This window comes from Chelonia mydas, chromosome 3 (assembly GCF_015237465.2).
Source record: "Chelonia mydas isolate rCheMyd1 chromosome 3, rCheMyd1.pri.v2, whole genome shotgun sequence".
NCBI classification, from domain to species: domain Eukaryota; kingdom Metazoa; phylum Chordata; order Testudines; family Cheloniidae; genus Chelonia; species Chelonia mydas.
The window spans coordinates 8,129,975-8,155,296 of record NC_057851.1 but is presented as its reverse complement, the minus strand read 5'-3'; the positions used below and the strand labels follow the sequence as shown (position 1 = coordinate 8,155,296).

General features: G+C 48.2%; 1 long non-coding RNA gene across 2 annotated transcripts in view; it reads right to left on the bottom strand.

Moving 5' to 3' along the window:
- Nucleotides 1–833: 833 nt before the first annotated feature.
- The window catches only part of LOC122464889, a 35,718-nt gene continuing 11,229 nt past the window's right edge, over nt 834–25,322 (bottom strand). The window contains exons 3-7 of one of the 2 annotated variants that reach the window (XR_006289297.1): nt 12,638–12,752; nt 10,366–10,534; nt 5,695–5,808; nt 2,065–4,138; nt 834–1,447 (exon numbers count right to left, since the gene is read on the bottom strand). This is a non-coding gene — a long non-coding RNA (uncharacterized LOC122464889). Of the gene's footprint in view, nt 1,448–2,064; nt 4,139–5,694; nt 5,809–10,365; nt 10,535–12,637; nt 12,753–21,339; nt 22,874–25,322 lie in introns of those variants that run through there. The other variant, XR_006289296.1, reaches the window with a different exon arrangement.

Below are 25,322 nucleotides of genomic sequence, written 5' to 3'. Positions count from 1 at the left end.
CATTCTTTGGGCTGCTGGCTTCACACCAGTGCGGCACCTAGGCCTCCTGAGGCATCCCACTATCGCTCTATCTACTCCACAGGGGCCTTGCACTTCAGGACCAGTGCCTCGCTTATGATTTTCTATACTCTTTCAAACACCTATTCTTGGATCCCTCCCCATTCCCAGGCTGCATCATTGTGTGGTAACTCTCAAGTGTACACAAGTTTCGGATAGGTGGGTGCAAAAATCTGGAAAGGTAGTTGGCCATCCTTCCAAATCATTGGACCTCCTCAAGTCCTTTGGTCTTGACATTTCCTTAATGGCTCTCAGTTTCTGTCTGGAATCCTTTAGAAGTCAACAGATGTCCAATATAGGGAACTTCAGTTCTTCTCAGCTTGTCTGCATTCAGCCTAATATTCCACACACAGCCCCTGTTTAGGAGTTGTCTCAGCAGGGTATCATCATCATCATGGGTTGTTATCTCCTTCTACAATAAGAAGGTCATCAACTACAATCTTGGTTTCTGGGAGTCCCTCTAGTTCCCGGGTCAGCTAATACTGGAAAACCTTGGGGCCAGGCCAATGCCCATAGGCATTAATGCCCTACTATACCTGCCAAAAGATGTGGCAATGGCTGTCAAGGTGGCTTGATGGCTCATCTAGCTTGCTATGCTAGAAGCCATTCTTGACAATGAACGAACAATGAATATTTTTGCCCTGGACAGATCAGGTAGGTCCTCAATTGTTGGTAACAAGTAGTGACTTCTTTACCATGCTGTGTCAAGTGGTTTTGGATCAATGCAGATCCTCCTTTTGTTTTTTTTTTTTTTTTTTCTTTTTTTTTTCCTCCGTTTACTAGTTTCTCTCACCACTACTAGACTGCTGATTCACTCTGTGCTAGTTTCAAACAATTGTAATGATGCCTCTTCTTTTCAGGCTGGACAGTTCCTTCTTCAATGGCTCCACCAGAGCTAATGGAACTCTGCATTTTGGTAACCTCGTGGACTGCATGTTGGGGTCCGTTACTGTTAGAATGCTGCTGGATAGGGCCCACAATGGCTATTCTCCCTCCTATTTCACAATGAGGATAATGGTGGTGCTATACTGTGATCAAATCCATGGCTTGCACTACCCTGCTGCCCAGCAGTGGGTGCTATTCCTGCGTGTCGTCTACTATATATTCCAGGCAATGACATCTTGTTTCAGGTCTCAGAATGATTTTACTGTTCCTCACCAGCACTTGGCCTCATTCTCTAGTCTAATACTGCTGCTTCCTAATGTTGCTGGGATTACATGCAGCTGGCTCCACAATCCAGTGGGAATCAAATAGGTTGGGGACCAGATGAACGGCTGGCAGACTTCTTCTGCAGCGTGGATACATTGAGAATCGTGGGATCTGCCCCTTCACTGAAAGTCTCTGTATCCTCATCACTGCATGTATTTGTGCTTTTTTCTTCCTAAGGTGGCTGCAGCATTGAGACATAAATTAGTTCTGTTTCTCCCATCCCTTGCACCCCTGCCCATAGACTAACCATTTTTATTTGGGTTTTTTTTGCTGTTTTCCAGAGTGTATTCACTGGATCATGATGCCTGCATTCTCAGTCAGTCTCTGGCCTGCTTCCTGGGTTCCTTTAGCTTGACACTGTGTAATTGTTCTGCACTAATGACTGTCATTGTTTTGATCCTGTCTCTGGACAGTTCAGCTACCCTTGCTATTTGGGAGCATTTCTCTGGCCTTAGCTATGTTTCTATCCATGATCTGTCCTGTAAGCTGAAAGCACGGGTCCCACAAATGATTCTGCCTCTACTTTGTCTCCAGAGTTACATATGGATGCCAGAGTTCTCAGCTCTGTAATGTAATTATCCATTCCCTCTTCTCTTTATTCATTTTGGGGTAACGAGGCGGGGGGGGGGCTTGTTCTCTCTCCATAGTCTCATTCTGTCTAGGGTCACAATATTCAAAACACCTGTATCAGCTGCTCTAGTTTTCAGGCATTATTTCTGGCAACAGTGTCTCACTCACTTCTTGTCCTCACCCACCAACCCCAATCAGATGGAAAAATAAAGGTAAAGTTTTTCTTACTAGCTTGCCCCTGATGGCCAGCTCTGTATACAGAATCAATTCTTGCTTCCACTCTGGTGTGGAGTATTTTGTCTGGAAATTCAGCATTCCTGGTGGGCTGAGTCCCTCCATGCTGCCCGTTTGCTGTTTCTAGGTGTTCGTTTGCTTGTTAATCACACTCTGTTCCTTGGTGTGTGTCTCACTAGACTCCCCACTATGACCATGTTTCATGTGCTGAGTAATAACATGAAAGGACACATACTTGTATGACAGAGTGCTGGGCAACAGCAGCTGTACCAGCACCCTAACCACTGTATCACCAATTAAATCATCCCAGAGTCAATCTGACTGGCAAAACTGTGCCTATTTAGCAGATTAGAAGGGGCTGGGGAGAGTTAAAGCACAAATTAGCCTGTTAGCTCCAGGAGTAGAAGACGACACAGGAAGGCAGTGAAGAGGGAAGAGAGCCAGGGTGAGGCAGGCAGGTTTTGAGAGACAGAGCAAAAAGACAGCTCAGAGAGATATCTTTTCCCTCTCCTATACTTGGCCTGAGTGGCTGAGGAATAATAGGTAATAGTAGATACGGCGTGCCACAATTCCATAAGGGTGACTGGGGAAACACTGTAAATAAGCCACACATGATGTTTATTGCAGAGAGTCTCCAAGGGTCTGTGGGTGCAGAGGAAGACAGGAGCAGAGGGGTCCCCTGTCACAACTTGTAAAACTAGACTGGTCTTTCTTAAAAGAACTATTTACAGAGGTGCTTCAACAGCAGCTAGAATTCCAGCCATGTGCATAGAGAGTGAGCTCCTGGTGCCTCCTCTAAACTCTTCCCTCCTGAAACCTCTGCTCCTCTCTCCAAGTTCCATGCAGGTTGCTATTATCACCACCTATAATAACAGCTTGCAGGAGAGAGCAGAAAGGAGGGTCTCTGTCTGGCCTGCAATGCCAACAGATCTCGGCCTCACAAGAAGGGGTGAGATCAGATATAAGGAGAGTGGCTCTCAGGGGTTTTGAGGTTCAGAGATATGTAATTCTCAAGGGCTTCTAAGAGTAAAGTCTCTTAGGTTAAGAAATTCCTATGCTAAGCCTGTGTTCCTTACTCTCCTGCTATGTTATTCTTGATGGGGTTAAATTATTAGCCCAGACAGCCCGCAGTCATGGTGGAACGATGGGGGCAGGAGCAAATGACCAGGGGGTCTGAGACACTGATTTGGGGGACTAGAGCAGCGGTATCCCCTGTCCCAAGGAAGGGCACCAACAAGAGGTCTGAGCCTGGTAGTTTGCCCTAGACACCCAGAGCCAGAAACAATGACTAGACTCTGCCCTGACCCAACGGGCTTGAAAGTACATGGAACCCAGTGACTAGGTCCCCTTGCAACAAAGTGGTATCTGTACAGTGGGGTATTAGGCCAGGTTGTAACAATGAGCATCTTCAACTCCAACTGAAGTCAGTGGGAGCTGTGGGTCCTCAGTGCCTCTGAAAAATAAGGAACTGGGTGTGTCTGGTTAGGCAACCAAAAGGGAAGGCACCCCAGATCAGTGGATGCTTATGAAAAAGTGTTGATATTTAGTTTTGATGTTGGGAAGTATCTAAACTTGACAGGAGGACAGCTGTATTTCCTGTATCTTAGGCCAAGAGACAACATGCACATGTGTAGCAAGTTTATGTATCTATACGGAATTTTGCCTTACAAGGAACAAAAGCAACTTGAGTCAAGGGAAGTCACCCAGCCAATGCAGTGTGTTTAGATTTTTGCTTTGGAAAATATTGTGCACACGGGAGTTCCTTAATATGGCAAGACAGCAAGCAGCTTCCTGTTATGAAAACAGCCAATCTATGCTCTAACATGATAAACAATACAGATAAAGATCTGCTGTAATCGACACAATAGCAAATAGCCCTATCAATGGGGAGAGTTAGACATGAAATAACCCCTGACAAACTGAATACCATGAACTGTCTCACAAGATCAATAATCTCCCCCCTTCACACACACACTTTCCAAAGGTAAAACTAATCAATGTCAGATAATACTGAAACTGTATGGAGTAGGATCCAAACTTGAAGCTCTCTTCTTAGTTATAAGTAGACCTGGAAGGATTAGATTTATCAGTAAATGTCAATACACTTCAATTTCACTGTACAGCCACAAACCAACAAAAAAATATTTCTATTGATAATTAAAGTTTACAGATAAGCAGCATTTTTCTTATGTTGCCTGAGAACTTAGAGTTTGACTTAAGGAAATTTACTTTGCATATTTTGACATATGATAGGACAATTTGTGTTTTACCGGTTAAGATTTAACTTTCTGAATCTCAAAATCTATGGTCATTACATAAATTCTCTGACCCCACCCACCCCTCTTAATTTCCCACAATTATGAAAATTTAAATGGATAAGAATAGAAAATAATGCTTAACACTCATAATTTTGCATAACTGAAAATAAAGATAAAAAATGCTTAAAAATAAACATCCATATAATCTGTTGAAATGATATAAAAATTGAATTCTGCCAAGCCTAGTTATAAGGTAGTGAGACAAAATTAAATCATGAAATAGGGAAATTGTAAATAAACCTCTCCCTTGCCATTTATGGTCCACCCGCCCTTTCAAGACAACAGCTGTTGAACTCATCCAGTCTGTCCCCAAATTAACCTTCTCTATCTGAATTAGACTTCAGAAGCAAAAACAGAAGAGACTGGAATTTTTTTCCCCTTCTCTGACCTTGCTAATGCGAGTTCTTTGCAGCTGTGGATGCCTTTTATTACATGTGCACACAGTGCCTAGCACAAGAGGGCTCTGATCCCTGAAGGGGACCTCCTGGTGCGAATGTAACACAACAAATGATATCAAGAAGAAGAATTCACCATAGGAGGAAACCTGTTGAAAGATGTAGCTCTGCTCTGAAAAGCAACTAGAAGAGGGTCAACACAAGGCTCCCTGTTTATTGACTCCCAGCTACTCCACAGCAAACGTGCTCTGTTTACAAGTTAAAAAGATTGGGTTTCCCCCTAACTGCCAGCCCTTAAGCCTCCACCACGAGGTCTGGGAGTTGAGCTGGGTCCTTTCCTTCTCACATTTCACAACAACATCCCTGCAGGTCAGGTTCTGCCCTCAGCGACGACTGTGCCACCTGCCATCATATTCTGCCCTCTGTGAGGCTTCCACCATCCCACAGCCTTCAAGCCCTCCCAACTCCTTTTGCTCTCCTGAATTTTGCTCTGAGTTTGGAGTTTTGCACTGTCAGATGGGAACTTGGGAGAAAGCACACATATTCTTAACTGGAATGGCTCAAGTACCATTGCATCATCTCTCTTCACCATCTCCCCACGTTCCAACAAGTCCCAGTCCTCCTCGCTACCTTGAACTAGATTCTAGAGCAGCGAGGACAGATGCACGGGCCTGCTTCCAGTGCCTGTGGGATACAATCAATGAGCAAGATACTCTGATCTCTAGTTTTTGCCTTCAACCAGAGGGCAAGCTTCCCTACATCCTCTGGGGAAGAAGGTCTTCAAAGGGAGCGTGGGTGCCATTCTATAGCACAGGAGAGTCTAAAGGCTCCTCTGAGCCCAGCCTGCTCCACACTATTATAAGGAAAACTGGTCTGGTTTCAGATAGACCCCAACTCTCCCTGAGACTTACCGAAAGGTTCACTGCACCTTGGCTAAAGCTTCGCACATCTGGCTCCAGAGCGCTCCTGTGTTCCCCACAGTGGGATTCACACTGCATTACACATTTCAGTATCTACGAGATGCTCTAAAAACAAAGCCAGTGTCCATTCTTGAAATAATGGAAAGGGCAAAGACAGGCCCAGATGGGCTCAAACCAAAACCCTGGACCCAAATGCCCCACCCTCCCCAAAGTCTCAAATATTTGAAATCTCTATCCTGATCCAAAGTTTTCAGCTCAAGCCCATGTCCAGATAGAAAACTGCAGGCTAGTTCCAGTCTATGAAAACTGGATTGAAGAGCTGCTCAGTGAGATCCAGCAGAGAAACCGCACACTACGCACATCTCTGGGAGCAAGGAGGATAGTGGATGCAGTTACCCTGCAATAAAAAGCCCTGCAACAGCAAGTCTTGGGGCCTGGGCCAACTGACTTGGGCTTGAACAGCTCATGCTACAGGGCTAAAAATCGTGTAGGCATTCCCGCTCGGGCTCTGACACCCACCCCCCTCACCAGGTGCACTGCTGTTTTTACCCCCATAGCGCAAGTCTCATGAGCTCAAGTCTGTAGACCCAGGCTCAGAGACTTCCTGCCACAGGGTTTCCATTTTGCAGCATAGACATACCCACTATGGAAAAGGAGGCGTGCAGCCAGACATCAGCAGCTGGGTGGAGGAAGCATCAAGGCACAGCGAGGGGTCAGTCATCTCTGTTGGAGTCACACTGCAACGTGACCTCTTGCAGATAGAGCGAGCAACACCCTTGCAATGTATTATCACTTCTCACTTAGACCCATGTAAACGCCAGCACTCTGCACATTCATGAATTGTAAGTGCAGGCTAAATGAATGATAATCACCTTACATGAAACGCTGCTTACGAAACACTCAGTAATGGCTAAACACTGGCCTGCTGCCCCTACACTAAACCATACCATCCATCAGAGGTACTTATATACCCCTCATTAGTGTAGTATCTGAGCACCTCATAACCTTTAAATGCATTAATCTTCACAACACCCCTCTGAGGTAGGGGAGTGCTGTTATCCCCATTTTACAGATGGGAAACTGAGGTACAGAGTGACTACGGCCTAGACTGTCAAAGGACCATAGTTTGTTCTGGGCTCAGAGTTCATAGAATATCAGGGTTGGAAGAGACCTCAGGAGGTCATCTGGTCCAACCCCTGCGTCAAAGCAGGATCAACACCAACTAAGTCATCCCAGCCAGGGCTTTGTCAAGCTGACCTTAAAAACCTCTAAGAAGGGGATTTCACCACCTCCCCTAGGTAACGCATTCCAGTGCTTCACCACCCCTCCTAGTGAAAAAGTTTTTTCCTAAAATCCAACCTAAATCTCCCCCGCTGCAACTTGAGACCATTACTCCTTGTCCTGTCATCTGCTATCACTGAGAATAGTCTAGATCCATCTTCTTTGGATCCACCCTTCAGGTAGTTAAAAGCAGCTATCAAATCCCCCCTCATTCTTCTCTTCCGTAGACTAAGCAATCCCAGTTCCCTCAGCCTCTCCTCGTAAGTCATGTGTTCCAGTCCCCTAACCATTTTTGTTGCCCTTCACTGGACTCTCACCAATTTCTCCATATCCTTCTTGTAGTGTGGGGCCCAAAACTGGACACAGTACTCCAGATGAGGCCTCACCAATGTCGAATAGAGGGGAATGATCATGTCCCTCGATCTGCTGGCAATGCCCCTACTTATACACCCCAAAATGCCATCGGCTTTCTTGGCAACAAGGGCACACTGTTGACTCATATCCAGCTTCTCGTCCACTGTCACCCCTATGTCCTTCTCTGCAGAACTGCTGCCTAGCCTTTCGGTCCCTAGTCTGTAGCGGTGCATTGGATTCTTCCATCCTAAATGCAGGACTCTGCACTTGTCCTTGTTGAATCTCATCAGATTTCTTTTGGCCCAATCCTCCAATTTGTCTAGGTCCCTCTATATCCTATCCCTACCCTCCAGCATATCTCCCACTCCTCCCAGTTTAGTGTCATCCGCAAACTTGCTGAGGGTGCAATCCACACCATCCTCCAGATCATTTATGAAGATATTGAACAAAACCGGCCCCCAGGACCGACCCTTGGGGGACTCCGCTAGATACCGGCTGCCAACTAGACATGGAGCCATTGATCACTACCCATTGAGCCCGACAATCTAGCCAACTTTCTACCCACCTTGTAGTGCATCCATTCAGCCCATACTTCTTTAACTTGCTGAAAAGAATACTGTGGGAGACCGTGTCAAAAGCTTTGCTAAAGTCGAGGAACACGTCCACTGCTTTCCCTTCATCCACAGAACCAGTTCTCTCATCATAGAAGGCAATTAGATTAGTCAGGCATGACTTCCCCTTGGTGAATCCATGCTGACTGTTCCTAATCACTTTCTTCTCGTCAAGTGCTTCAGAACTGATTCCTTGAGGACATGCTCCATGATTTTTCCAGGGACTGAGGTGAGGCTGACCGGCCTGTAGTTCCCAGGATCATCCCTCTTCCCTTTTTAAAAAATGGGCACTACATTAGCCTTTCCAATCTTCCGGGACTTCCCCCGATCACCATGAGTTTTCAAAGATAATGGCCAATGGCTCTGCAATCACATCCGCCAATTCCTTTAGCACTCTTCGATGCAACGCATCAGGCCCCATGGACTTGTGCACGTCCAGTTTTTCCAACTAGGGTAGAGCAGCGGGGTGTATATTCAACTACGCTCTGTTAGTTTAGATTAGTACAAGATGTTAGGGAGCGCCTATCCAGGGCTCTAGGTGCCTTTGCTATCTATTAACAGTGGTACTAAATATGGCAGCCACTTCAAAAACCCAGCAGGGAAAAGAAAAACCCACTCCAGTCTTGTTGCACAAACCCCAGCTGTCAGCACACACTTCCCCCCCAAAACATTGAGGAAAGAAGTGAGTTGGGGGGTTTTGTTTGTGCGCGTGTGCATGCGCGTACAGGGCAATTTGCCAGGACACTGTCGTCTTCAGGGGGAGGCAGCCATCTTGTGCTTCACTTCAGCGTGGGCTGTCACCAGACACACGCGCGCATGCTGGGACGCTGCTTTTCTTTCTTGTTTTGGTCTCTTCATCTGAAATAAAGGCCATTCAGACTTTCTGTGTAGGGAGCAACATCACAGTAAGGAGATGAGGAAGAACCCCAAGTCCAGTGGAAACTGCAAGGGAAAGTTAGGAACCAGAGCGTAGTCACCTAAATAGGAATTATTTAACCAGGATTAACAGACTTGTTCTTGCAAAAAGTGGCATGGGATCTCTAGAAGCCCCATGTGATTATTCACAATTATTATTTGTATTGTGATAGCACCTAGGAGCCCAATCCTGGATCAGGACCCCATTGCACTAGATGCTGTACAAAACCAGAACAGATGATCCCTCTCCTGAAGAGCTTGCAGTCTAAGTATAAAGACAAGATACAACAGGTGGATACAACAACCCAGGCAGGGGAGCAGCAAGTAACGATGAGCCAATGCGTATTGACATGAGATGCTGTGGTCACAGCACCCCCAGCTGCCAAGATTTTTGTAGGCATAATGTCAGGTGAGACTTAAGGAAGCATTTGAAGGAAGACCATGAAGTAGCTTTGTCGCTGTTCATGTGGAGCTCCTGCCATGCCTGAGGGGGAGGATGGGAGAAAGCACAAAGCACGTTTGTGTCCCTGGTTCTCCACTGCACTGCGTAGACATTTACACCTTGTAGCAGGGTGGTGACTCACCCCTGCGGCACCTCCTGCTGGTCGTCCAGGGAATTAGCGTTTCCAGCCTCCAGAGCGCCCTCTGCAGGCCAGTGTCCCGCTTGCTGTTGGGCCCCGAGTCCCTCCTGGACCCCGGTGCCCCTTTCACGCCAGGGTACTGCCCCCTGGCCAGTACCCCCACAGATCTGGGTCTCCCCACCCTGGGGAACCCCTCACCTTCTATCCCCACCTTGCCTCAGTCTTTGGCTACTGCCAGTCACCATCTAGCCCCTGCTCCCTGGGCGGACTGCAGTATAATTGCCAATTAGCAGCAAGGAGGGTCTGGATCTACTGCTTCTGCCTACCCTTGGGCTGCCCTTTGCAACCCCAGTGCCCTTTTCCTAGGCCTTCATCAAAGCCTGCAGCATGGGGGTTTCTCAGGCTGGAGCTCCTCAGCTCCTCTGACCTTTCCCCAGCCCTGCTCCACTTTATGTGCCCTGCTCAGCTCCCAGCAGTCAGGCCCCTCCCTCTCAACATCTAGAGAGGGACTGTGTCCTCCTGGCCCACTGCCCTCTTATAAAGGCCAGCTGGGCCCTGATTGGGGCATGGCCGCAGCTGTTTCCCCAGTCAGCTGAGGCTTGCTGCTTTCCCTAGCAGCAGCCGCCGCCCTCTCCCAGGGCTGATTTCAAGCCCTTCAGGGCAGGAGCAGGTGACCACCCCACTACACACCTGTTCACAATCGGGTCAAACTCTACCATTCTAACTGGGGAGTGTTTGACACCTAGTTTGCACCAGTGTAAATAACCAGGCAGAACAAATATTTTGGCCCAAATGTGGCCCATGATGCAAATATTTAAGATGATATAATATATCAAAATATAAGCTCTCCATGTTTTTTTTTTTTTTTAATAGAGAGAGAGCGCACGCATATATATATTAGATAAGCAAACTCAACTGACCCTGAATACACCGGGAGGGTTCTTTCTCCAGATGAGCCCTTCGCAATCCTGCAGCTGAGCAGAGGAACACTGGGTTTCTCTCTTCGCCCACCTGGGCAGCTCTAGTTACTTTGAAAATGGAAAGACTGCCATGGACTTCAGTGGGGATCAGAGCAGGTGGATGCAAAGCCTATACAAGGATACACAATAGGAGTTTTTTCTATTTCCTTCAGGGCACTTTGAATTAGCATAGATCACGCTGATTATTTGTCAAAAGTAACCTACAGCTGAGGTGGTTTAGGAGCTCTGCTTACCTTCTTTTCTGGGCATTTATTGAAAGGGAGCTTTTGTTAAAGCATGGACAGGATTCACCCTCATATTCCCCAGCACAATCCGAGAGAGCGAGACACAGGGAGAAAACAACAAAAAACCACCAAAAATCCTCCAAACAATTGCAACGCTTTGCAAATAATTCACCGGGGAATAAAGTTTAAAAATAAAGTTCTGTTGCCCAGGGCTTTTATAAGCTCCAGTTATATTCTCTGGCATATAACTCAAAAGCACAATAGGTTCTCTCATTGTGAAGGAGTGTGAAGTACCACAAAAGGAAAGAGGAAACCCCTAATGTAGTCCTGAATAGACCTGTGAAAAAGGATAATAAAAGTTGTCCTGGATTTCCTTTAGCAGCAGGTGCTTCCTTTGGTGTTTCTATTCATTCATACTTCGGACAGATAGAGGCTGCCAATTTTTTTTTTTTTTGGAAGGCCTAGAGTTCAGCTGATGTGAGAAAAGGTGACTATCTCCTCTAGCACTGTTAAAATGGCGGCTCCCCACCACTGCTGTCAGTGAATGCATGAGCACAGACTCTGCAGGCTTTTGATCTGGATGGGAGCTTCCCAGTACTCGGGGGTGTCTGGGGCCCAAAGTTCTCATTTCAGGCATACTTCCCCTTTCTAACGAACCTCTACTCTAGCCTCAGGAGCAAGACTGCTGCCCGTCTCCCATTCACGTCTCATTCTACATTCCAGTGTAGCTTGGACCATGTTTGGAAGGCTGAGGTTTGGAGTCACCCAGCCTCAGAGAGTACAGAGTTGAGTAGGAGACATTAGGCACTGACCAGTGCAGTCCAGGTCTTAGTCTGCAAAACCCAGATAATTTAGGTTACTTGCCACAGGTTCCCATCTGATGAGAAGGGGGATATGCTGATCTGTAATTAACCTTCCATGGCCACAAGGAGGACCAGTGGGACTCTTACCTGAATGTTTTGCCATCAACTCAGACTTCACACAGCCAAACTTAACATCCTCATCTTCCCTCCCAATCCCTTCCCACAACCTTATTCTTTATCACCATTCCTTCCATCACTGGTTTTTTTGAACCACCATCCCTAATTCCTGTTCCGTCATTCTCCACATCATCTCTAAATCCTGTTCTTTTCTCTCCAGTCTTCTTTGAAAGCTCTTGTCCAGGACTCCCATCTTGCCTACTGTAACTGCCTCCTCATTGCTCTACTCCCATCCATTCAAAGGCTGCCACTATGCTCATCTTCCTTGCTGTGACCAGGTTGTCTTTTCTTTGACTACCTCCATTGGCTCCCTGTCTTCCAATGCATCAGGCTCAAGCTTATCAACTTCAATACCTTTCATAACTCTGTGTCTCCTGCCTTATTCTTCCCTGTTTCTTTTCATCCCCCACCCCTCACTCCACAAATGATGTCAGCCTTAATGGCCCTTCTGTCAGCTTTTCCACACAAATATCCTTATGTTTTGTTCCTTGTCACCCCCTATGCATGCAGCTCATTCACAAATTCACCAAACTCTCTGCATTCGAGTCCCTCCTGAAGGCCAAATTAGGCCATGATACTAATGGGAATCTAGTTGACCAATGACGACAAGTCTGAGGAGTCATTGGCAATAGTTTATATACTCCATTTAAATAATAATTACTCTTGACTTCCCATAGTAAGGCCACTCACCACCTTGACCACTTGGCCCTCCCCCTTCCCCTATGTTGGTCTGTCTTTAGAGGAGAGTTCTTTGGGGGTAGGGATCACCCTCTCTTTTCTGGTTGGAAAGAGCTTAGCATGTTGTGGATGCTGTCGAAAATAAATCTACTAATAGATTCTAAAGCAAGAAAGGACTATTATGATCCTCTAGTCGGACTTCCTGACTAGCAGAGGCCAGAGAATTTCACCCAGTAATCCCTAAACCAAGCTACAATATAAATTTTAAATGGCCAGCCAATCTTGACTTAAAGACTTTGGGTTCCACTGTAGAGTGAATCCAGCACCTACCCTGGCAAGCTGATCCAGTGGTTAATGACTCAATTCTCTCGAAGGGAGTCTGTAGTAGCTAAGGTGGAGCTCCTCTTGGGAAGATTTTTGGAAGCCAGGAAATGGAGGGAAACAGCTTGAAAAGAAATGAGAAGATGAAATCAGCCAAAACCCTGATAACATTCAGCATATAAAGTCATTCGCTGCAAAGTGTCAGTTCACCTATGGCAGGTGGGTCTGTCCGTTCAAGGGGAGTAGGCAATATTTGCAGAGTATGGCCTGGGGACAAAGTGGGTACATATTCCCCTTGCCATAAGCACCTCATCAGGTCAGTCCCTAAACCACCTCACCAGCTTGTTCCTGTGTCAATGGCACACAAATGGTAGGAGCACATTCTGAGTCCAAAGCCACTGACAAACTCTCAGAAACAACTATCCGTCTTTGTAGCCTCCAACACACAATTTTCAGACCATAGTAACGATCCCACTGGGAGTCCACCCCCCCCCCAGTAAGAACACCAATATTTGGCCCACTGTTCAAGGAATGGTGTGCACACATCATGGAAAGATCATATTCCCATTGCCAAGTGCAGCTGACTTACAGGAGTGCAGTGCCATTGACATCAACGTTGGGGTATACCAATACTGAATTTAGCCCTTTCTTCATGGTTTTAAATACCATTAGTGGATGAGGTCCTGAGGTTTTCCTGAGTCAGGACTGAATTTAAACTGGGTGAAGACCTCAGGCCGGTGTCAGGAGAATACCCGCTGAAAAGAATCAGGTCAAATCTTCCTAAAAAGCTAGCAACTTAGGCAGCTGGTATGCTGTTCCTTTTACTGAAGAAGATAATTAGGATTGGTTCACTGTTTATCTTCTCCTTCCCCCAGTTGTTTGTTTCTTCCATCGGCTGTTGTCTCATCTTAAATAGAGATTTGATTTGGAGCATGGACTGTCTTGTTATTATATGTGCATACAGTGCCTAACACACTGGGCCCTGGATCCCTGGTTGGAATCTGTAGGGATTATCAGGATAGAAATAGTAGTGTGTAAAATAAGGTGCATCCTATAATTTTATCTGGAAAAGTCCTCTTTGGTCACCTAGTTCATTCCCAGGGTTCACTGAAGGATGGTTTGCTACAATACAATCAATCTCCAGCACCTTGCCCAATCTAGTTTTAGAGGATGCACATGAGGATGTTTCTATCACTTCCTCCTGGAGATTCTTCCTAACGGTGAGGTCTTTGAGGCTGTGGCAGAGTCCCCAGATATTGAGCCTAAATTGTCCTTTGCTCCTTGTTGCACCTTTTGAGGATCATGCCTTCTCTCCAGTTGTTGGTGCTGCACCCTTGAAAAACTTGGCCCTGAGCAATTTTGAAAAATCTGGCCCATATCTACTCCAGATACAACTCCACTGCTGTCAAATGGGTTACAGGGATGAATTGGGCCTATTTAGTTCTTTTAATCATTTCTCAGTTTATGAGCATCTTTCTGATGCTGAGACACCCAGAACTGCACCAAGTATTTCAGGAACAATATCACACAGGCAGGGTCTACTGCCTTCCTACCCCATGACTCATCTGAATTGTGGTTCACACAGATATTGTGAGGTAACCTGGGTTATTCTGAAGTTTAGGTAGATGAGGAGGTATTGTATTTTCCAACCCTAAGACAGTAGTAGTAACCAAGGATCAAATATACTGTACTAGGAATTTTAATACAGAACCAACATAACCTACAACTAAATTTCCTCATTCACTTTCAGCCATAGACCAATAAAGGTTTTTAATATATTCAAATAATGAGCTTTCAGATCAATCCTTCTCTCCCCATTTTTATTTATTTATTTTTTTGGCCAGTTTTCCTCTGACAGTTTCAGTGCAGAGAAAGTTCACCAGGGACTACAGTTCTTTCCCATTTTATCAGAACCACCAAGGAAACCCAGATGCAATCCATTATAGCAAGGAGAGGCAAAGCTAGCGCAAGCTATTCCTGGGTTTGGTGCCTGTAACTGGATTAATTTACATAGGTTGTTGGTGCAAGAGCATGCTGGACCTGCTAACACTTTGGTAACTGAATTAAGGATTTGTACAGTGTGTGTGGGGAGGGGGTTCTCCACCTTGAGGTGTTTTATGCCTATGATAACTTGTCATCAAGCTGTAGATTTCAGTTTTATCCGTTACATTTACAAAGCATGTTCTGACACTTTCATCTGAGTTTTCCTCCCTCTTACAGTTCTCAGTTGGGAGAATTCTCTTTTGCTTAATGCAGGAAAAGGTGTGAAACATATTAATTAGCTCCTCCATCTCTAAATATACTATTTAACTCCCCACTACTAAGTTCAGGGCAAGGAGTCAAGGGAAAAGTCTTTTTAAAAAACAATTGAATTGCAAAAAATGGTTATATTGGCTAACCAATAACAGGAAACTCTGTACATAATCTCTCTGCACTGGTAAGAGGAAAATAAATTAGTATTATGGTAGAGCCCAGCAGCCCCAACTGAGCTCAAGGCCCCATTGTGCCAGGTGCTGTATTATTTGTATTTCTGTAGGACTTAGGGACTGTAGTCACAGATCATGTCTCCATAGTGCTAGGCACTGTGCAAACAGAGTAAAAAGACTGCTGATCTAAGAAGCTCACTGTCTAAATAAAGACAAAGGGTGGGGGGAGAGGGGAGGTAGAGAAGTAGTATTTATCTCAACTGAGGCACAGAAAGATTAAAATGACTGCCCCCAGCTCACACACAGGAAATCTGTGGCAGAGCCAGAAATTGAGCCCAGTTCCCCTGAGCCCCATGCCTTAACCATTCGACATCTTCAGCCACAAAGCACACCTTTCACACAGTGGACCTTATTCAATCAGCTGCATCATAGTCTGACATTATATGGTCTGTTTTAGATTGAAAAAATATAAACACACACAGTGGGAAATTTACTTAAACTTCAAATATAGCAGGACTTTAAACATCTTCCACTTGCTTCAGCCTTTTTTTTAAAAAAAAAAAATACATAAAGACCTTTCTGCAAGAAAGGAAAAATAAAGCTACCCTTCCCATCCATGTGCTAGTCAAACTGCACAATGTGACAATGTTCTAGCAGACCAGAATGAGTACAAAACGCTGAGCGGATTATCCCTCTCAAAAGGTGTTGCTGAAAGATATTCACCCTGTCTGCTGCACAGCTAATCATTCTCTATTAGAAGCCAGCTGCAATAAGCGTGGCATGCCGGGAAACCCTCCGCTTCTCTGCGCAGCTCCTGACTTATCGGTCTCTGTATCAACCCAGAGGAGGGAGAAAGGAAGCTGGTGAGAACCTAATGTCCTTGACTGTGCTGCTTCCGCCCATGGCAAACACAGTGAGAGGATGAGGTGTCAGGGGAAAGGTCTCATGCTGTTTTCTAGGAAGAGAGATAATAACCTACCACACTCAGACTGACTTAGACACAAAGCCACATACACACAGGGCTTGACTGTCCTCTCACTTTCACCAGCTTAAATCAGAAGTAAACCCTCTTTAAGTCAGTGGAGCTACCAAAGGTAAAAATCAGGGCCCTGTTTACTTCAGGGGTGTTGTTCCGGATTTCCACCCACGTAGATCAAAGCAGAAAACTCAGGCCACTCACACACCACCTCCCTCTCATACACTTACGCAGAGGGCCCAATTCACTGGTGCTGTGTGGCTATGCTGGCCAAAGGGGCACAGGGCAGGCAGAAGGACCTTGCAGCAAATATCCCTGGCGCAGGAAACCACAGTGCCAAGTGCAGAGCTAGCTCTACCAGGATTCTTCCAGGGAGGGCTAGGAAGAGAGTAGAAGCATGTCTAGGGCAGGTGGGGGGCATGATTACACATGCAGGGCCAACCCATGTGGATTCTGCACCCATGTAGTGGCCTGTAGGGGCCATTTTAACAAGGGCATAAGTTGGGCTAGGCTTAAGCTTGCTAACTTTCTAATGGCACAAAACAGAACACCCTAGCCTCGCCCCTTCCCCACTACATTCCCTCTCCTTTGGTGGCTCGCTCTCCCCTCACTCACTTTCACTGGGCTGGGGTAGAGGCTTGGGGTGCAGGGCGGGGGTGTTGGCTGCAGCTGGGCATGCCGGCTCTGAGGTGGGACCAGGGATGAGGTGTTTGGGGTTCAGGAGGGGGCTCCAGGTCTGGAGGGACCCAGGGCTGGGGCAGGGGGTTGGGGTGCAGGAGGGGGTGTGGGCTCTGGGGTGGGTCTCAGGGCTGGGAGCAGGGTTGGGGTGCAGGCTTAGCTCAGGTGGCTCCTGGGTCAGTGGCGCAGCAGGGCTACGGCAGGCTGCCGGTCCTGACACCATGTTGCGTGTGCCCCAAAAGCGGCCAGAAGGTCCAACGCTAGTAAGTGGGGCAGGAGGTGGGGGCAGCGCGTGGAGCCCTGTGACCCCTCCCCACCCCCATCTAGGAGCTGGGCCTACTGGCTGCTTCTGGGGCGCAGGGCGGTGCCATGACAGGTAGGGACTAGCCTGCCTTAGCAGTGCAGACCGGACCTTTAACGGCGTGGTTGGCGGTGCTGACCAGAGCCGCCAGAGTCCCGTTCAAAAACTGGACACCTGGTCACCCTAGCCAGGCCTCAGGGGTGGCCTTGCCTGCTCCAGGGGATGATCTGGCCCCTGGCAGGCAACCCCTGAATAGGGGAAGGGCAAGTCACCTGAGTAAGCCTCCCCAAGCCCAGTACCTATACCCGGCCTGACACACACACACACACACACCCCCACCCCTACCTCCAGAGCCCAATACCCAGACACCGCACACAACTGCCCAGTTCCTTTCCACCCCCAGCGCGCACACATGCGGCCAGCAGCAGTGCAGGTAGAAAGAGGTACAACCAAGGGACCAGAATGCCCCTGGGGGGGAAGAAGTCCCAGCAGCCTGGGAAGAAAGGAAGCGGATCCCAAGCTCTGGCTGCTGGGAGTTCTTTCCCAAGGTGGGGGATTCGGGTCCCTTGATTGTTTATCCCTGGATCGCAAAGCCCCAGCGAGGCAGGTTGTTGTTGGTTGCCAAGAGGTGATATTTGTTCTGACACATATGAGAAAGCCGGGCCATCCGTGCAGATGTTGCCCAGGGAAGCTGAGGTTCCCACACCAAATAGGAAACAGGGCCTCACAAAGCCTGGACTGGGAGCAAGGAAGTGGCAGTGGGGCTGGATTTGCAGTGGCAGGCTATCCAGGGATGAAGGGAGAAGAGAAGCTGGGCCCTGGTGGGGGGGGGGGGGAAGAGGGGGGAATCTATTCTTAGAGAAAGAGGGGGGGCAGAGGGGGATTTTATTGTGAGACCTTGTTTACACTGAGAACTGAATGAATCAAATGACCTTGTTTATTGTCAGCCATCTGAATGGACGGCAGAGGGAGAGGGAGGGGTAGTATGGGGAGGCGAGGGGGGGGTCCTCTTTATATTATTGTTAATTTGGCCATTCACAGACTTTTTCCCAGCACACACACGGTGTGTATTGTTGCCAAGATGAAAGAATAAAAAGGTGAAACTCTATTCCTTCCTCTCTCTGCCTCCGCAGTATTCTCCAGATCCCCAGACAGACATCTATTATGATTTCTTAAGTGCCAATCCACAGAGCCTGATTCTGCTCTCATTTAATCCACTTGTTTGGATTTTTAAACCCCAGAGACTTCAGTGGAGTGGCTCCCAGTTGCCAGCAGAGATAGTCACTAATAGATTGGGGCCACACAGTTTCCTCATCTGGTCTGAAAGTTAGCACAGTGACCCCTAACTCTGCGGTAGGATGTGGGTTCATTGCTATCAGGGAAGACAGACCCCTTGGCCAAGATTTTCATATGATGACAAATTTGGGGTGCATAACTTGAAGCATCTTAAGACGGCCTGATGATCAGAACAAGCCGAGCACTTGCCCTTTGAGAATGAGGCACTTTTAAGGTGTTTCAGGTTTGGGGCCCCGCCCATCATTATAGAACATCTTGGCCCTCGGTCCTAACCGTCACCAAGGGTTCTGCATGGTAGTTTCTCACCCAAGGACTGAAAAGGTTAATGCGGTTTATCTTTACAAAGCCAAACAGCTTCAACTGTCTGAGTTAGCAGACAGGTTACCATTACCATGCAGGGATTGTTGTTCTGATTTAGATCTCACAGAGCCTGGGATGTGCATGAGGAAGGGGCAGTGAATTAAGTTAGCATCAAGTTGACATAAGCTTTCCCCCCTTTAAGAAAATCCTTACCTGCTTTGGACAGGTGGAGCCAGGAGTGAGGTTTCCCAGCTCTCTTCCCTGCATGGCCCTCAAGTACTGATCACAAGGGCACAGCTCAGTTTCTAATGGGAGTCAGCCCCAGGTGTGACTCACGCAGGAACTCATGACCTCCTGTCTCTCCCTGGAGCCAGTCTCTTGCTGTCTCTGGTTGACTGGCTCAAAGGCATTTCAATTTCGGTAGCATTATGTTCCCAATTCTCAGTGGGAATTAGACCATCTCAGTGAGTGTCACACCTGACTGGATGCAAGACAACCTAGTCTAAGGTTTTCCTCTTACTTAGGGTGACCACATTTCCCTATGCTGAAGGCACCTGGTAAGATTACTCATATTCAAGCGAGTTCAGCTGCAATCAATCCATCAGAACTATGCAGTACAAACGTTCAAACTAACATTAAGTTGACTGAGCCCCTGTTAAAAAGAAATACTGTGTAGCTGGATTCTTTTTATTTACCTTCTTATCTGTAAGGCTTTAGGGTTCACATGGGCGGGGTGACAAACACATGCCTACTCCCTCCCCCCCACACGGGGAGAGGTCACACACACTCCTGTACACCTCTCACATGGGGGAGGGGGTGGTGACTGACTGCTCTGACCCTCCCTTCCCAGTGCCCTCCACCCTCCATGCTTGGCTGGGCCCCTGGGACAGACCCGCCTCTCCTGGTACCACGTCTTCCAGAAGCAACACGTGCGGGGGGGGGGGGGGGGGGGGGGTGGGATGCAGGGTCACATGACTCCCCCTTGTCAGATTTCTGCCAGGGTTCACACCACAATGTGGCCAGCAGCATCCTTTCAGCACTGTGCAGGAGTGAAGGGACAGGAGCTGCTTCCATCTGCAGGGGAGGAGGAGGTGAGGAAGGGATGACCTGGCCCATGTCTTTGCAGAGCTCATCTCTCCTCCCCACCCCCCATCCCTTCCTGAACACACAGTGTCGAAAGACAGGTAACACCTCCAGGCTGCTGCTGGCCATGATGATGTAACCCATCCGCCTCTGGCTACAGCATGGGCAGGAAGGGGTTACGCTCTCAGGATGCACTGTGCACCAGGGCCCAGGGAACCTGCCTGCAGGGGCTTCAGCGAACCTGGCCAGAGAGGTGGCTCAGCAGGGGAGGGTACCCTGGGATGGAGCAGCCTCCTGCTCCCTGGGGACAGGGACAGGGGTAGGTGAAGAGGGTGCTAAGCCCCTGCCCCAGGGGCTGCTGTGGAGCCTGCAGGTTCAGGGCATGAATAGGCTGGAAAAAAAATTGCTTCCCCCTCCCACTCCAGAACTTAGCTGAGGGGTGGAGAGGCTTCCCCATGCCAGTGCTATGCAGGGCTTGGCACATGCTGGGCTCGACTCCTCCTGGCCAGCACCCTCGGCTGGTGGGTCTTGGGCTTTCGGGGCACCAGCCCAGCCAGAGGCAGTGGGGGAAGGAAGGAGCCTGCCAGCCAGGCTGCTGGTGAGCTGAGCGCTCTGACTAGGGGCTGGTTCTCCACACAGTGCTGGGAGCAGGATGTGCCCTGCCGGGGAGATAGGGAGAAGACAACGGGGCAAAGCAGGGAGAGGACAGCGAGAGGGGGGAGCATGTAAAGGGCCAATGGGTGGGCAGCAGAGGTGACAAGTAACCAGCCGCCACCGGCCCACACCTCACCAGCCATCGCAGGGCGCAGCCCATGTCGGCCAAAAAACAGGGTGGAGTCCTGCTGGCCAAGAGCCAGCATGCAGTGGGGGCTGTGCTGCTGGACCAGCAGCCATCCCTGTGCGCTGCATCTTTGCCCAACCACCAGCCTTACGCACCCACCCCCATCGCTGGCTACTGGACCTCCCCACTCACCCCTGTTGGTCAGGTGTCTGGATCCCTGTTTGCCAGCCAGCAGCAGGACCTGCCGGTACGGATGGGGGGCAGGGGGAAGACAGAAAAAATGGGACTATTTGCCCATTTTGAAGAAAAGCTGGGACACCTGCAGGAGGGCTTAAATAAGGGACAGTCCATTTAAAAATGGGACATCTGGTCACCCTATGCTGACTCCAGTGGCCTTCCCCACATTCCCATGCACCTTTCACTCCGTGAGGGAGTTTTTCCTAACCAGCAACATTGGTGCCATGGAATGGCTTTTAGTTGAAGCAGGAACTGTGGAGTTTTGATTCAGAAGCCAGACATCACCCATGGACTCGGTTTGGCTTTGCTTGACTCCTCCTTTCCCAGTTTGGAGGGGCTGGCTTGAAAAGGCCACTCTTGGCTCTTTTCTAGCATTATGCTTGCAATGAAAACACAACAACATCTACTTGGAGTTGCTCCCAGGTATTCATGGCTTTCTCCTCTCATCACAACTGTGAAGTAGGGAAGTACCATTCTCCCCATTTTACAAATGGGGAAACTGAGGCAGTGGGCTTTTAAGTGACTTGCCCACAGCATAGAATCACTGGAAATTAAACCCAAATTTTCAGAGTCCCAGTCTAGTGCCTCAGCCACAAGACTATACTTTCTATGTAATTGTTAATTTAACCAAGCTAACAGAATTATGCTGTTTATTAACCCTCAGTTAGCAACATTACAGGACTACTTAAGTAACTGTTGGTGGTTATCAGTCAGATTCAGAGCTGTTACGTTCCAAGTACCATTTGATGAAGTATCTTTTCGTTTACTCTTGGTTTCATATTGATTGAACTGTTCTCTGTATAATGAGGAATAGTTTTGGACTGAAAAAAAAAAGGTTTTGTAGAACTTTAGTTCCAATTAAACATGCCAGCCTGACACCTGTGGAGACTGAGGGTCTCTAGGCAGAGACAGCAAGAAAGCAAGCTTCCCTACTAACGTGAAACCAGGATACTGAGCTGCAAACAATGGGAGTTGGACCACATGAGAATGCACAAAACATCAGGCATGTTGAGGGGAGCAGGATGGTACAGAGCTGGGAGAGAGGGAGATGTCACTCTTCTGTCCTTGTTTCTCTCAGAGGCTGTAGCTGGAAAGATACCATCGCTCACCACAACTGATCTCCAACCACCTAGTATTCATCCTCCCATTCCTGGGCAAGGCAGCTGAGAATTGCTCCCAGGTCATGTCCAGCTCCACCAAGGTGGTATCAGAATCCTGAACCCCTTTCAGTCAGGCTTCAGGCCAGGGTGGGAACAGTGATAATGCTCTTGGCCCTGATGGGGGAACTCCTTGTGGCCATGGACAAGGGCTGTATGTCCATGCTCATGACTGGACCTCTCCCCTGGATCTGACACATCTGACCATGGACTCCTGCCATCCCTCCTCAGAGATGGAGCAAGCACTAGATGAGATGGGTTCAGCTGTTGCTGTCAGACCCAACCCAGGGAGACGATCACCTGCTTCTCCTCTTCCAGAGCTCCTGCCTGTAGAGTCCCACAGAGATTCGTCCTCCCGCCAAGACTGCTACAGTCTCCATGTGGAGCCACCAGGGGAGATTGTGAGAAGACATGGAGGGGACACTCAGCTCCACAGCACCTGCCCATCAGATGCAAGCGACACCATCTCCCAGCTGAGGTCAGCAACTGGAGCAAGAGCAGCAGGTTGAAGCCAAAGGAGGTGTGTGGTGGGGGTGCCCCTTGGTGGTAGTTCATTCCAAACTCCCACCCCTGGCCTTGGGATGGAGACCCCTCCTTGTTGCCCTTGGGTAGGCAGGGATTCACCCAGAAATCACCCCACCACTGTGATCAGCAATAGTCACGTCCATCAGCGCCAAGCAGACCCTCAGTCAGAGGTGGGGCCTCCTTCTGTCTGATCCTCAGTCACTGTGTGCAGGCTCATCAGGGCCCCAGGCTCAGGCTGCTCCCTCAGCCCAGGCCACAGCCCAGAGCTTGGACGCCTGGCCTGCTAGCACCCTTCAGCAGCAGCTGTCACTGCACAGGTGTGCTCTCAGCAGCCCATGCAACTGCAGTTTCTTGCAGGAGAGCTCACAGCAGGAAGCATGAGTGGGATTTCCTGCCTGCTCTCTAGCCCACCGGAGCTCTGTGAGGTTGGATTCTCCTGTTTGAAGAAATCCCGCCAGTCAGGGCTCCCTGGGAGTGGGGGTGCTCTGTAATAATAATACAGAAGTGTTACATAGACACTCATCACTAGATCTCAAAAGCACTTCACAATCTTTAATGTATTTATCCTCACCATGCCGCTGGGAGGCAGTGTAGTGCTGTTATTCCCACTTTATAGATGGGGAACTGAGGCATGGGATGGCTAAGTGACTTGCCCAAGGTCACAGGAAGGTTGTGTCAGAGAAGGGACTTGAACATGGGCCTCTCACATGTTAGTGTCCTAACCACTGGCCCATCCTTCTACCTGCAGTTCACAAGACAACTGTGCCCTGTCTTGGTGGATTTGGACTTGGCTGTGGTGATCATTCGTGACTTCTGGCTCTTATTACTGCCCATTATTGGGCTTGACTGTGTTTGCTTCAGGAAAAAGGAAGTATAATTCCCTCCCTGCAGGACTTGCTGGGTGGAATCCCCTCACCTGTGCTGTGCAGGTGCTCAGACTAGGCAACCATCATGAGCCCTTCAGGCCTTAGCATCTAGGACTCTATTCCTGCAAATGTAGGAATGCAATTGCCAACCTTAATAAAAAATAAAAAAAGCTACATCTGGTTCAGATCACTGCAGCAGCACATCTGCTCTGCCCCAGAGCTCGCATCACCCCCGTGCTCTGCTCTCTGCACTGGCTCTGCATAGAATACTGGGTCACATTCAAGGTTTTGGTTCTCAGCTTCCTCGTCATACATGGGATTGGACCAGCAGGTTCCCCGAAGAACCACCATAGCTCTGTTCCACCGTCAGCCTCCAGAGTCAAATTCCCCTGTGCAGGAGGTAGAGCTTCCTCAGCAGCCAGCTGACAAACCTGGGACTTGCTCCTGGGAGGCCTTGGGATGGCACAAACCTCAGCACCTCCACAGCAAAATGGAAACCCACCTCTATGACACAGTCTTGGGAACCCCATGTCAGAGGTAAAACAAATCCAGAAGGGGGAAGAAAAAAAAAATGCATAAAACCAGGTCAAAAATGAAATCCCCTGCTGCCCAGAGAAAAAGAACCCTATACCTCTGGGGGGGATGCTCAGATACCTTGGAGGCCATGGAAAAGCCCAGGGAGATGTATCAAGAATATCAGGTCGCACGGAGTAAGGCTCAAATCGCCCTCCCAAAAGTACAATACCTAGGGTTTCACTTACGGCAAAAAAAGTGCCAGCTTTCAAACAAACAAAAAAAAGCTATGTGTCAAGTCCCTACCCCAAGCCCTTGTAAATGGCTCAGGGCCTTTCTGGGTATGGTGGGCTTTTGCAGAATATAAATCCCAAAGTTTAAACTATGGGCTAAACTGTTATATAACTGTGTCAAAAAAAACAAAAAAAACAAATCACAACCCCTTTCACTGGTCCCCAAAAGCCAACAAGGCATTTAAAAATCTTTAAAAAAGCTAATAAAAGCTCCAGAGCTGGGTCTACCAAATCTCTTTAAGCCATTTCAATTGTACACACATGAACAAAAAGGAGTGGCCCTGAAAGTGCTAACCCAGTTGTTGAGGACCTGGAAACATCCCGTGGCTTATTTTTCTAAACAAGCCAACCAGGTTGCAAAGGGTTGGCTGGCATGTTTACGGGCGGTCGCAGCTACTGCCCTAGTACTTAAAAAAAGCCAAAAAGCTAACATTGGGAGGAGTCATGCAAGTGTATACTCCCCATATGGTCCGAGCACTGCTGGACACCAAGGGTGGTCTCTGGCTCACCCAGGCTCGGATAGTGCGGTATCAGGCTAAGCTGTTCGAGAACCCCGAGGTCACCCTGCAGTCTTGCCCCACCCTTAACCCAGCCACCCTCTTGCCAGAAACAGAGGTACACAAACATGACAGTTTAAAAATCATAAATGCCCAATACTCCAGCCACCAAGACTTAAAGAATCAGCTGCTCCCAAATGCAAATTATGAGTGGTACACTAATGGTAGCAGCATTGTCATAAATGGGCAAAGGAGGGTGGGTTATGCTGTCGTGACCCTCCATGATACTGTAAAGGCTGAGGGGTTGCCCACCAGGACCTCTGCCCAGCTGGCTGAGCTAGTAGCCCTGACCCGTGTGCTCAAACTGTCAAAAAAAAAAAAAGCGGGTCAACGTTTTTACCAATTCAAAATATGCTTTTAGAGTGCTACATGCCCATGCTGGCCTGTAAAAGCAAAGAAAAATGCTAACGGCCCAAGATATCACCAATCTCTGCTGACAAGGCCACCGGTGGTGCTAGTTGTGATTTAGACACTTGCCCACTAGGTAATGGAGCCAAAGCATTGAACTCATTTCACAAAGGCACCCCTCAACCTGCCCCATTGCATTAAGCCCTGTACAAACAGACAGGGACAGTCTCTGCCCGTAAGAATTTACACTCTAAATGGGGTAAGCAATTTCCGCTGTAACCTTGGTTTCAAGATTCTGCACTTGTCCATAATTTTCCATAATGAAAATGAGGGGGTCACCAACTCTGGGTGGAATGC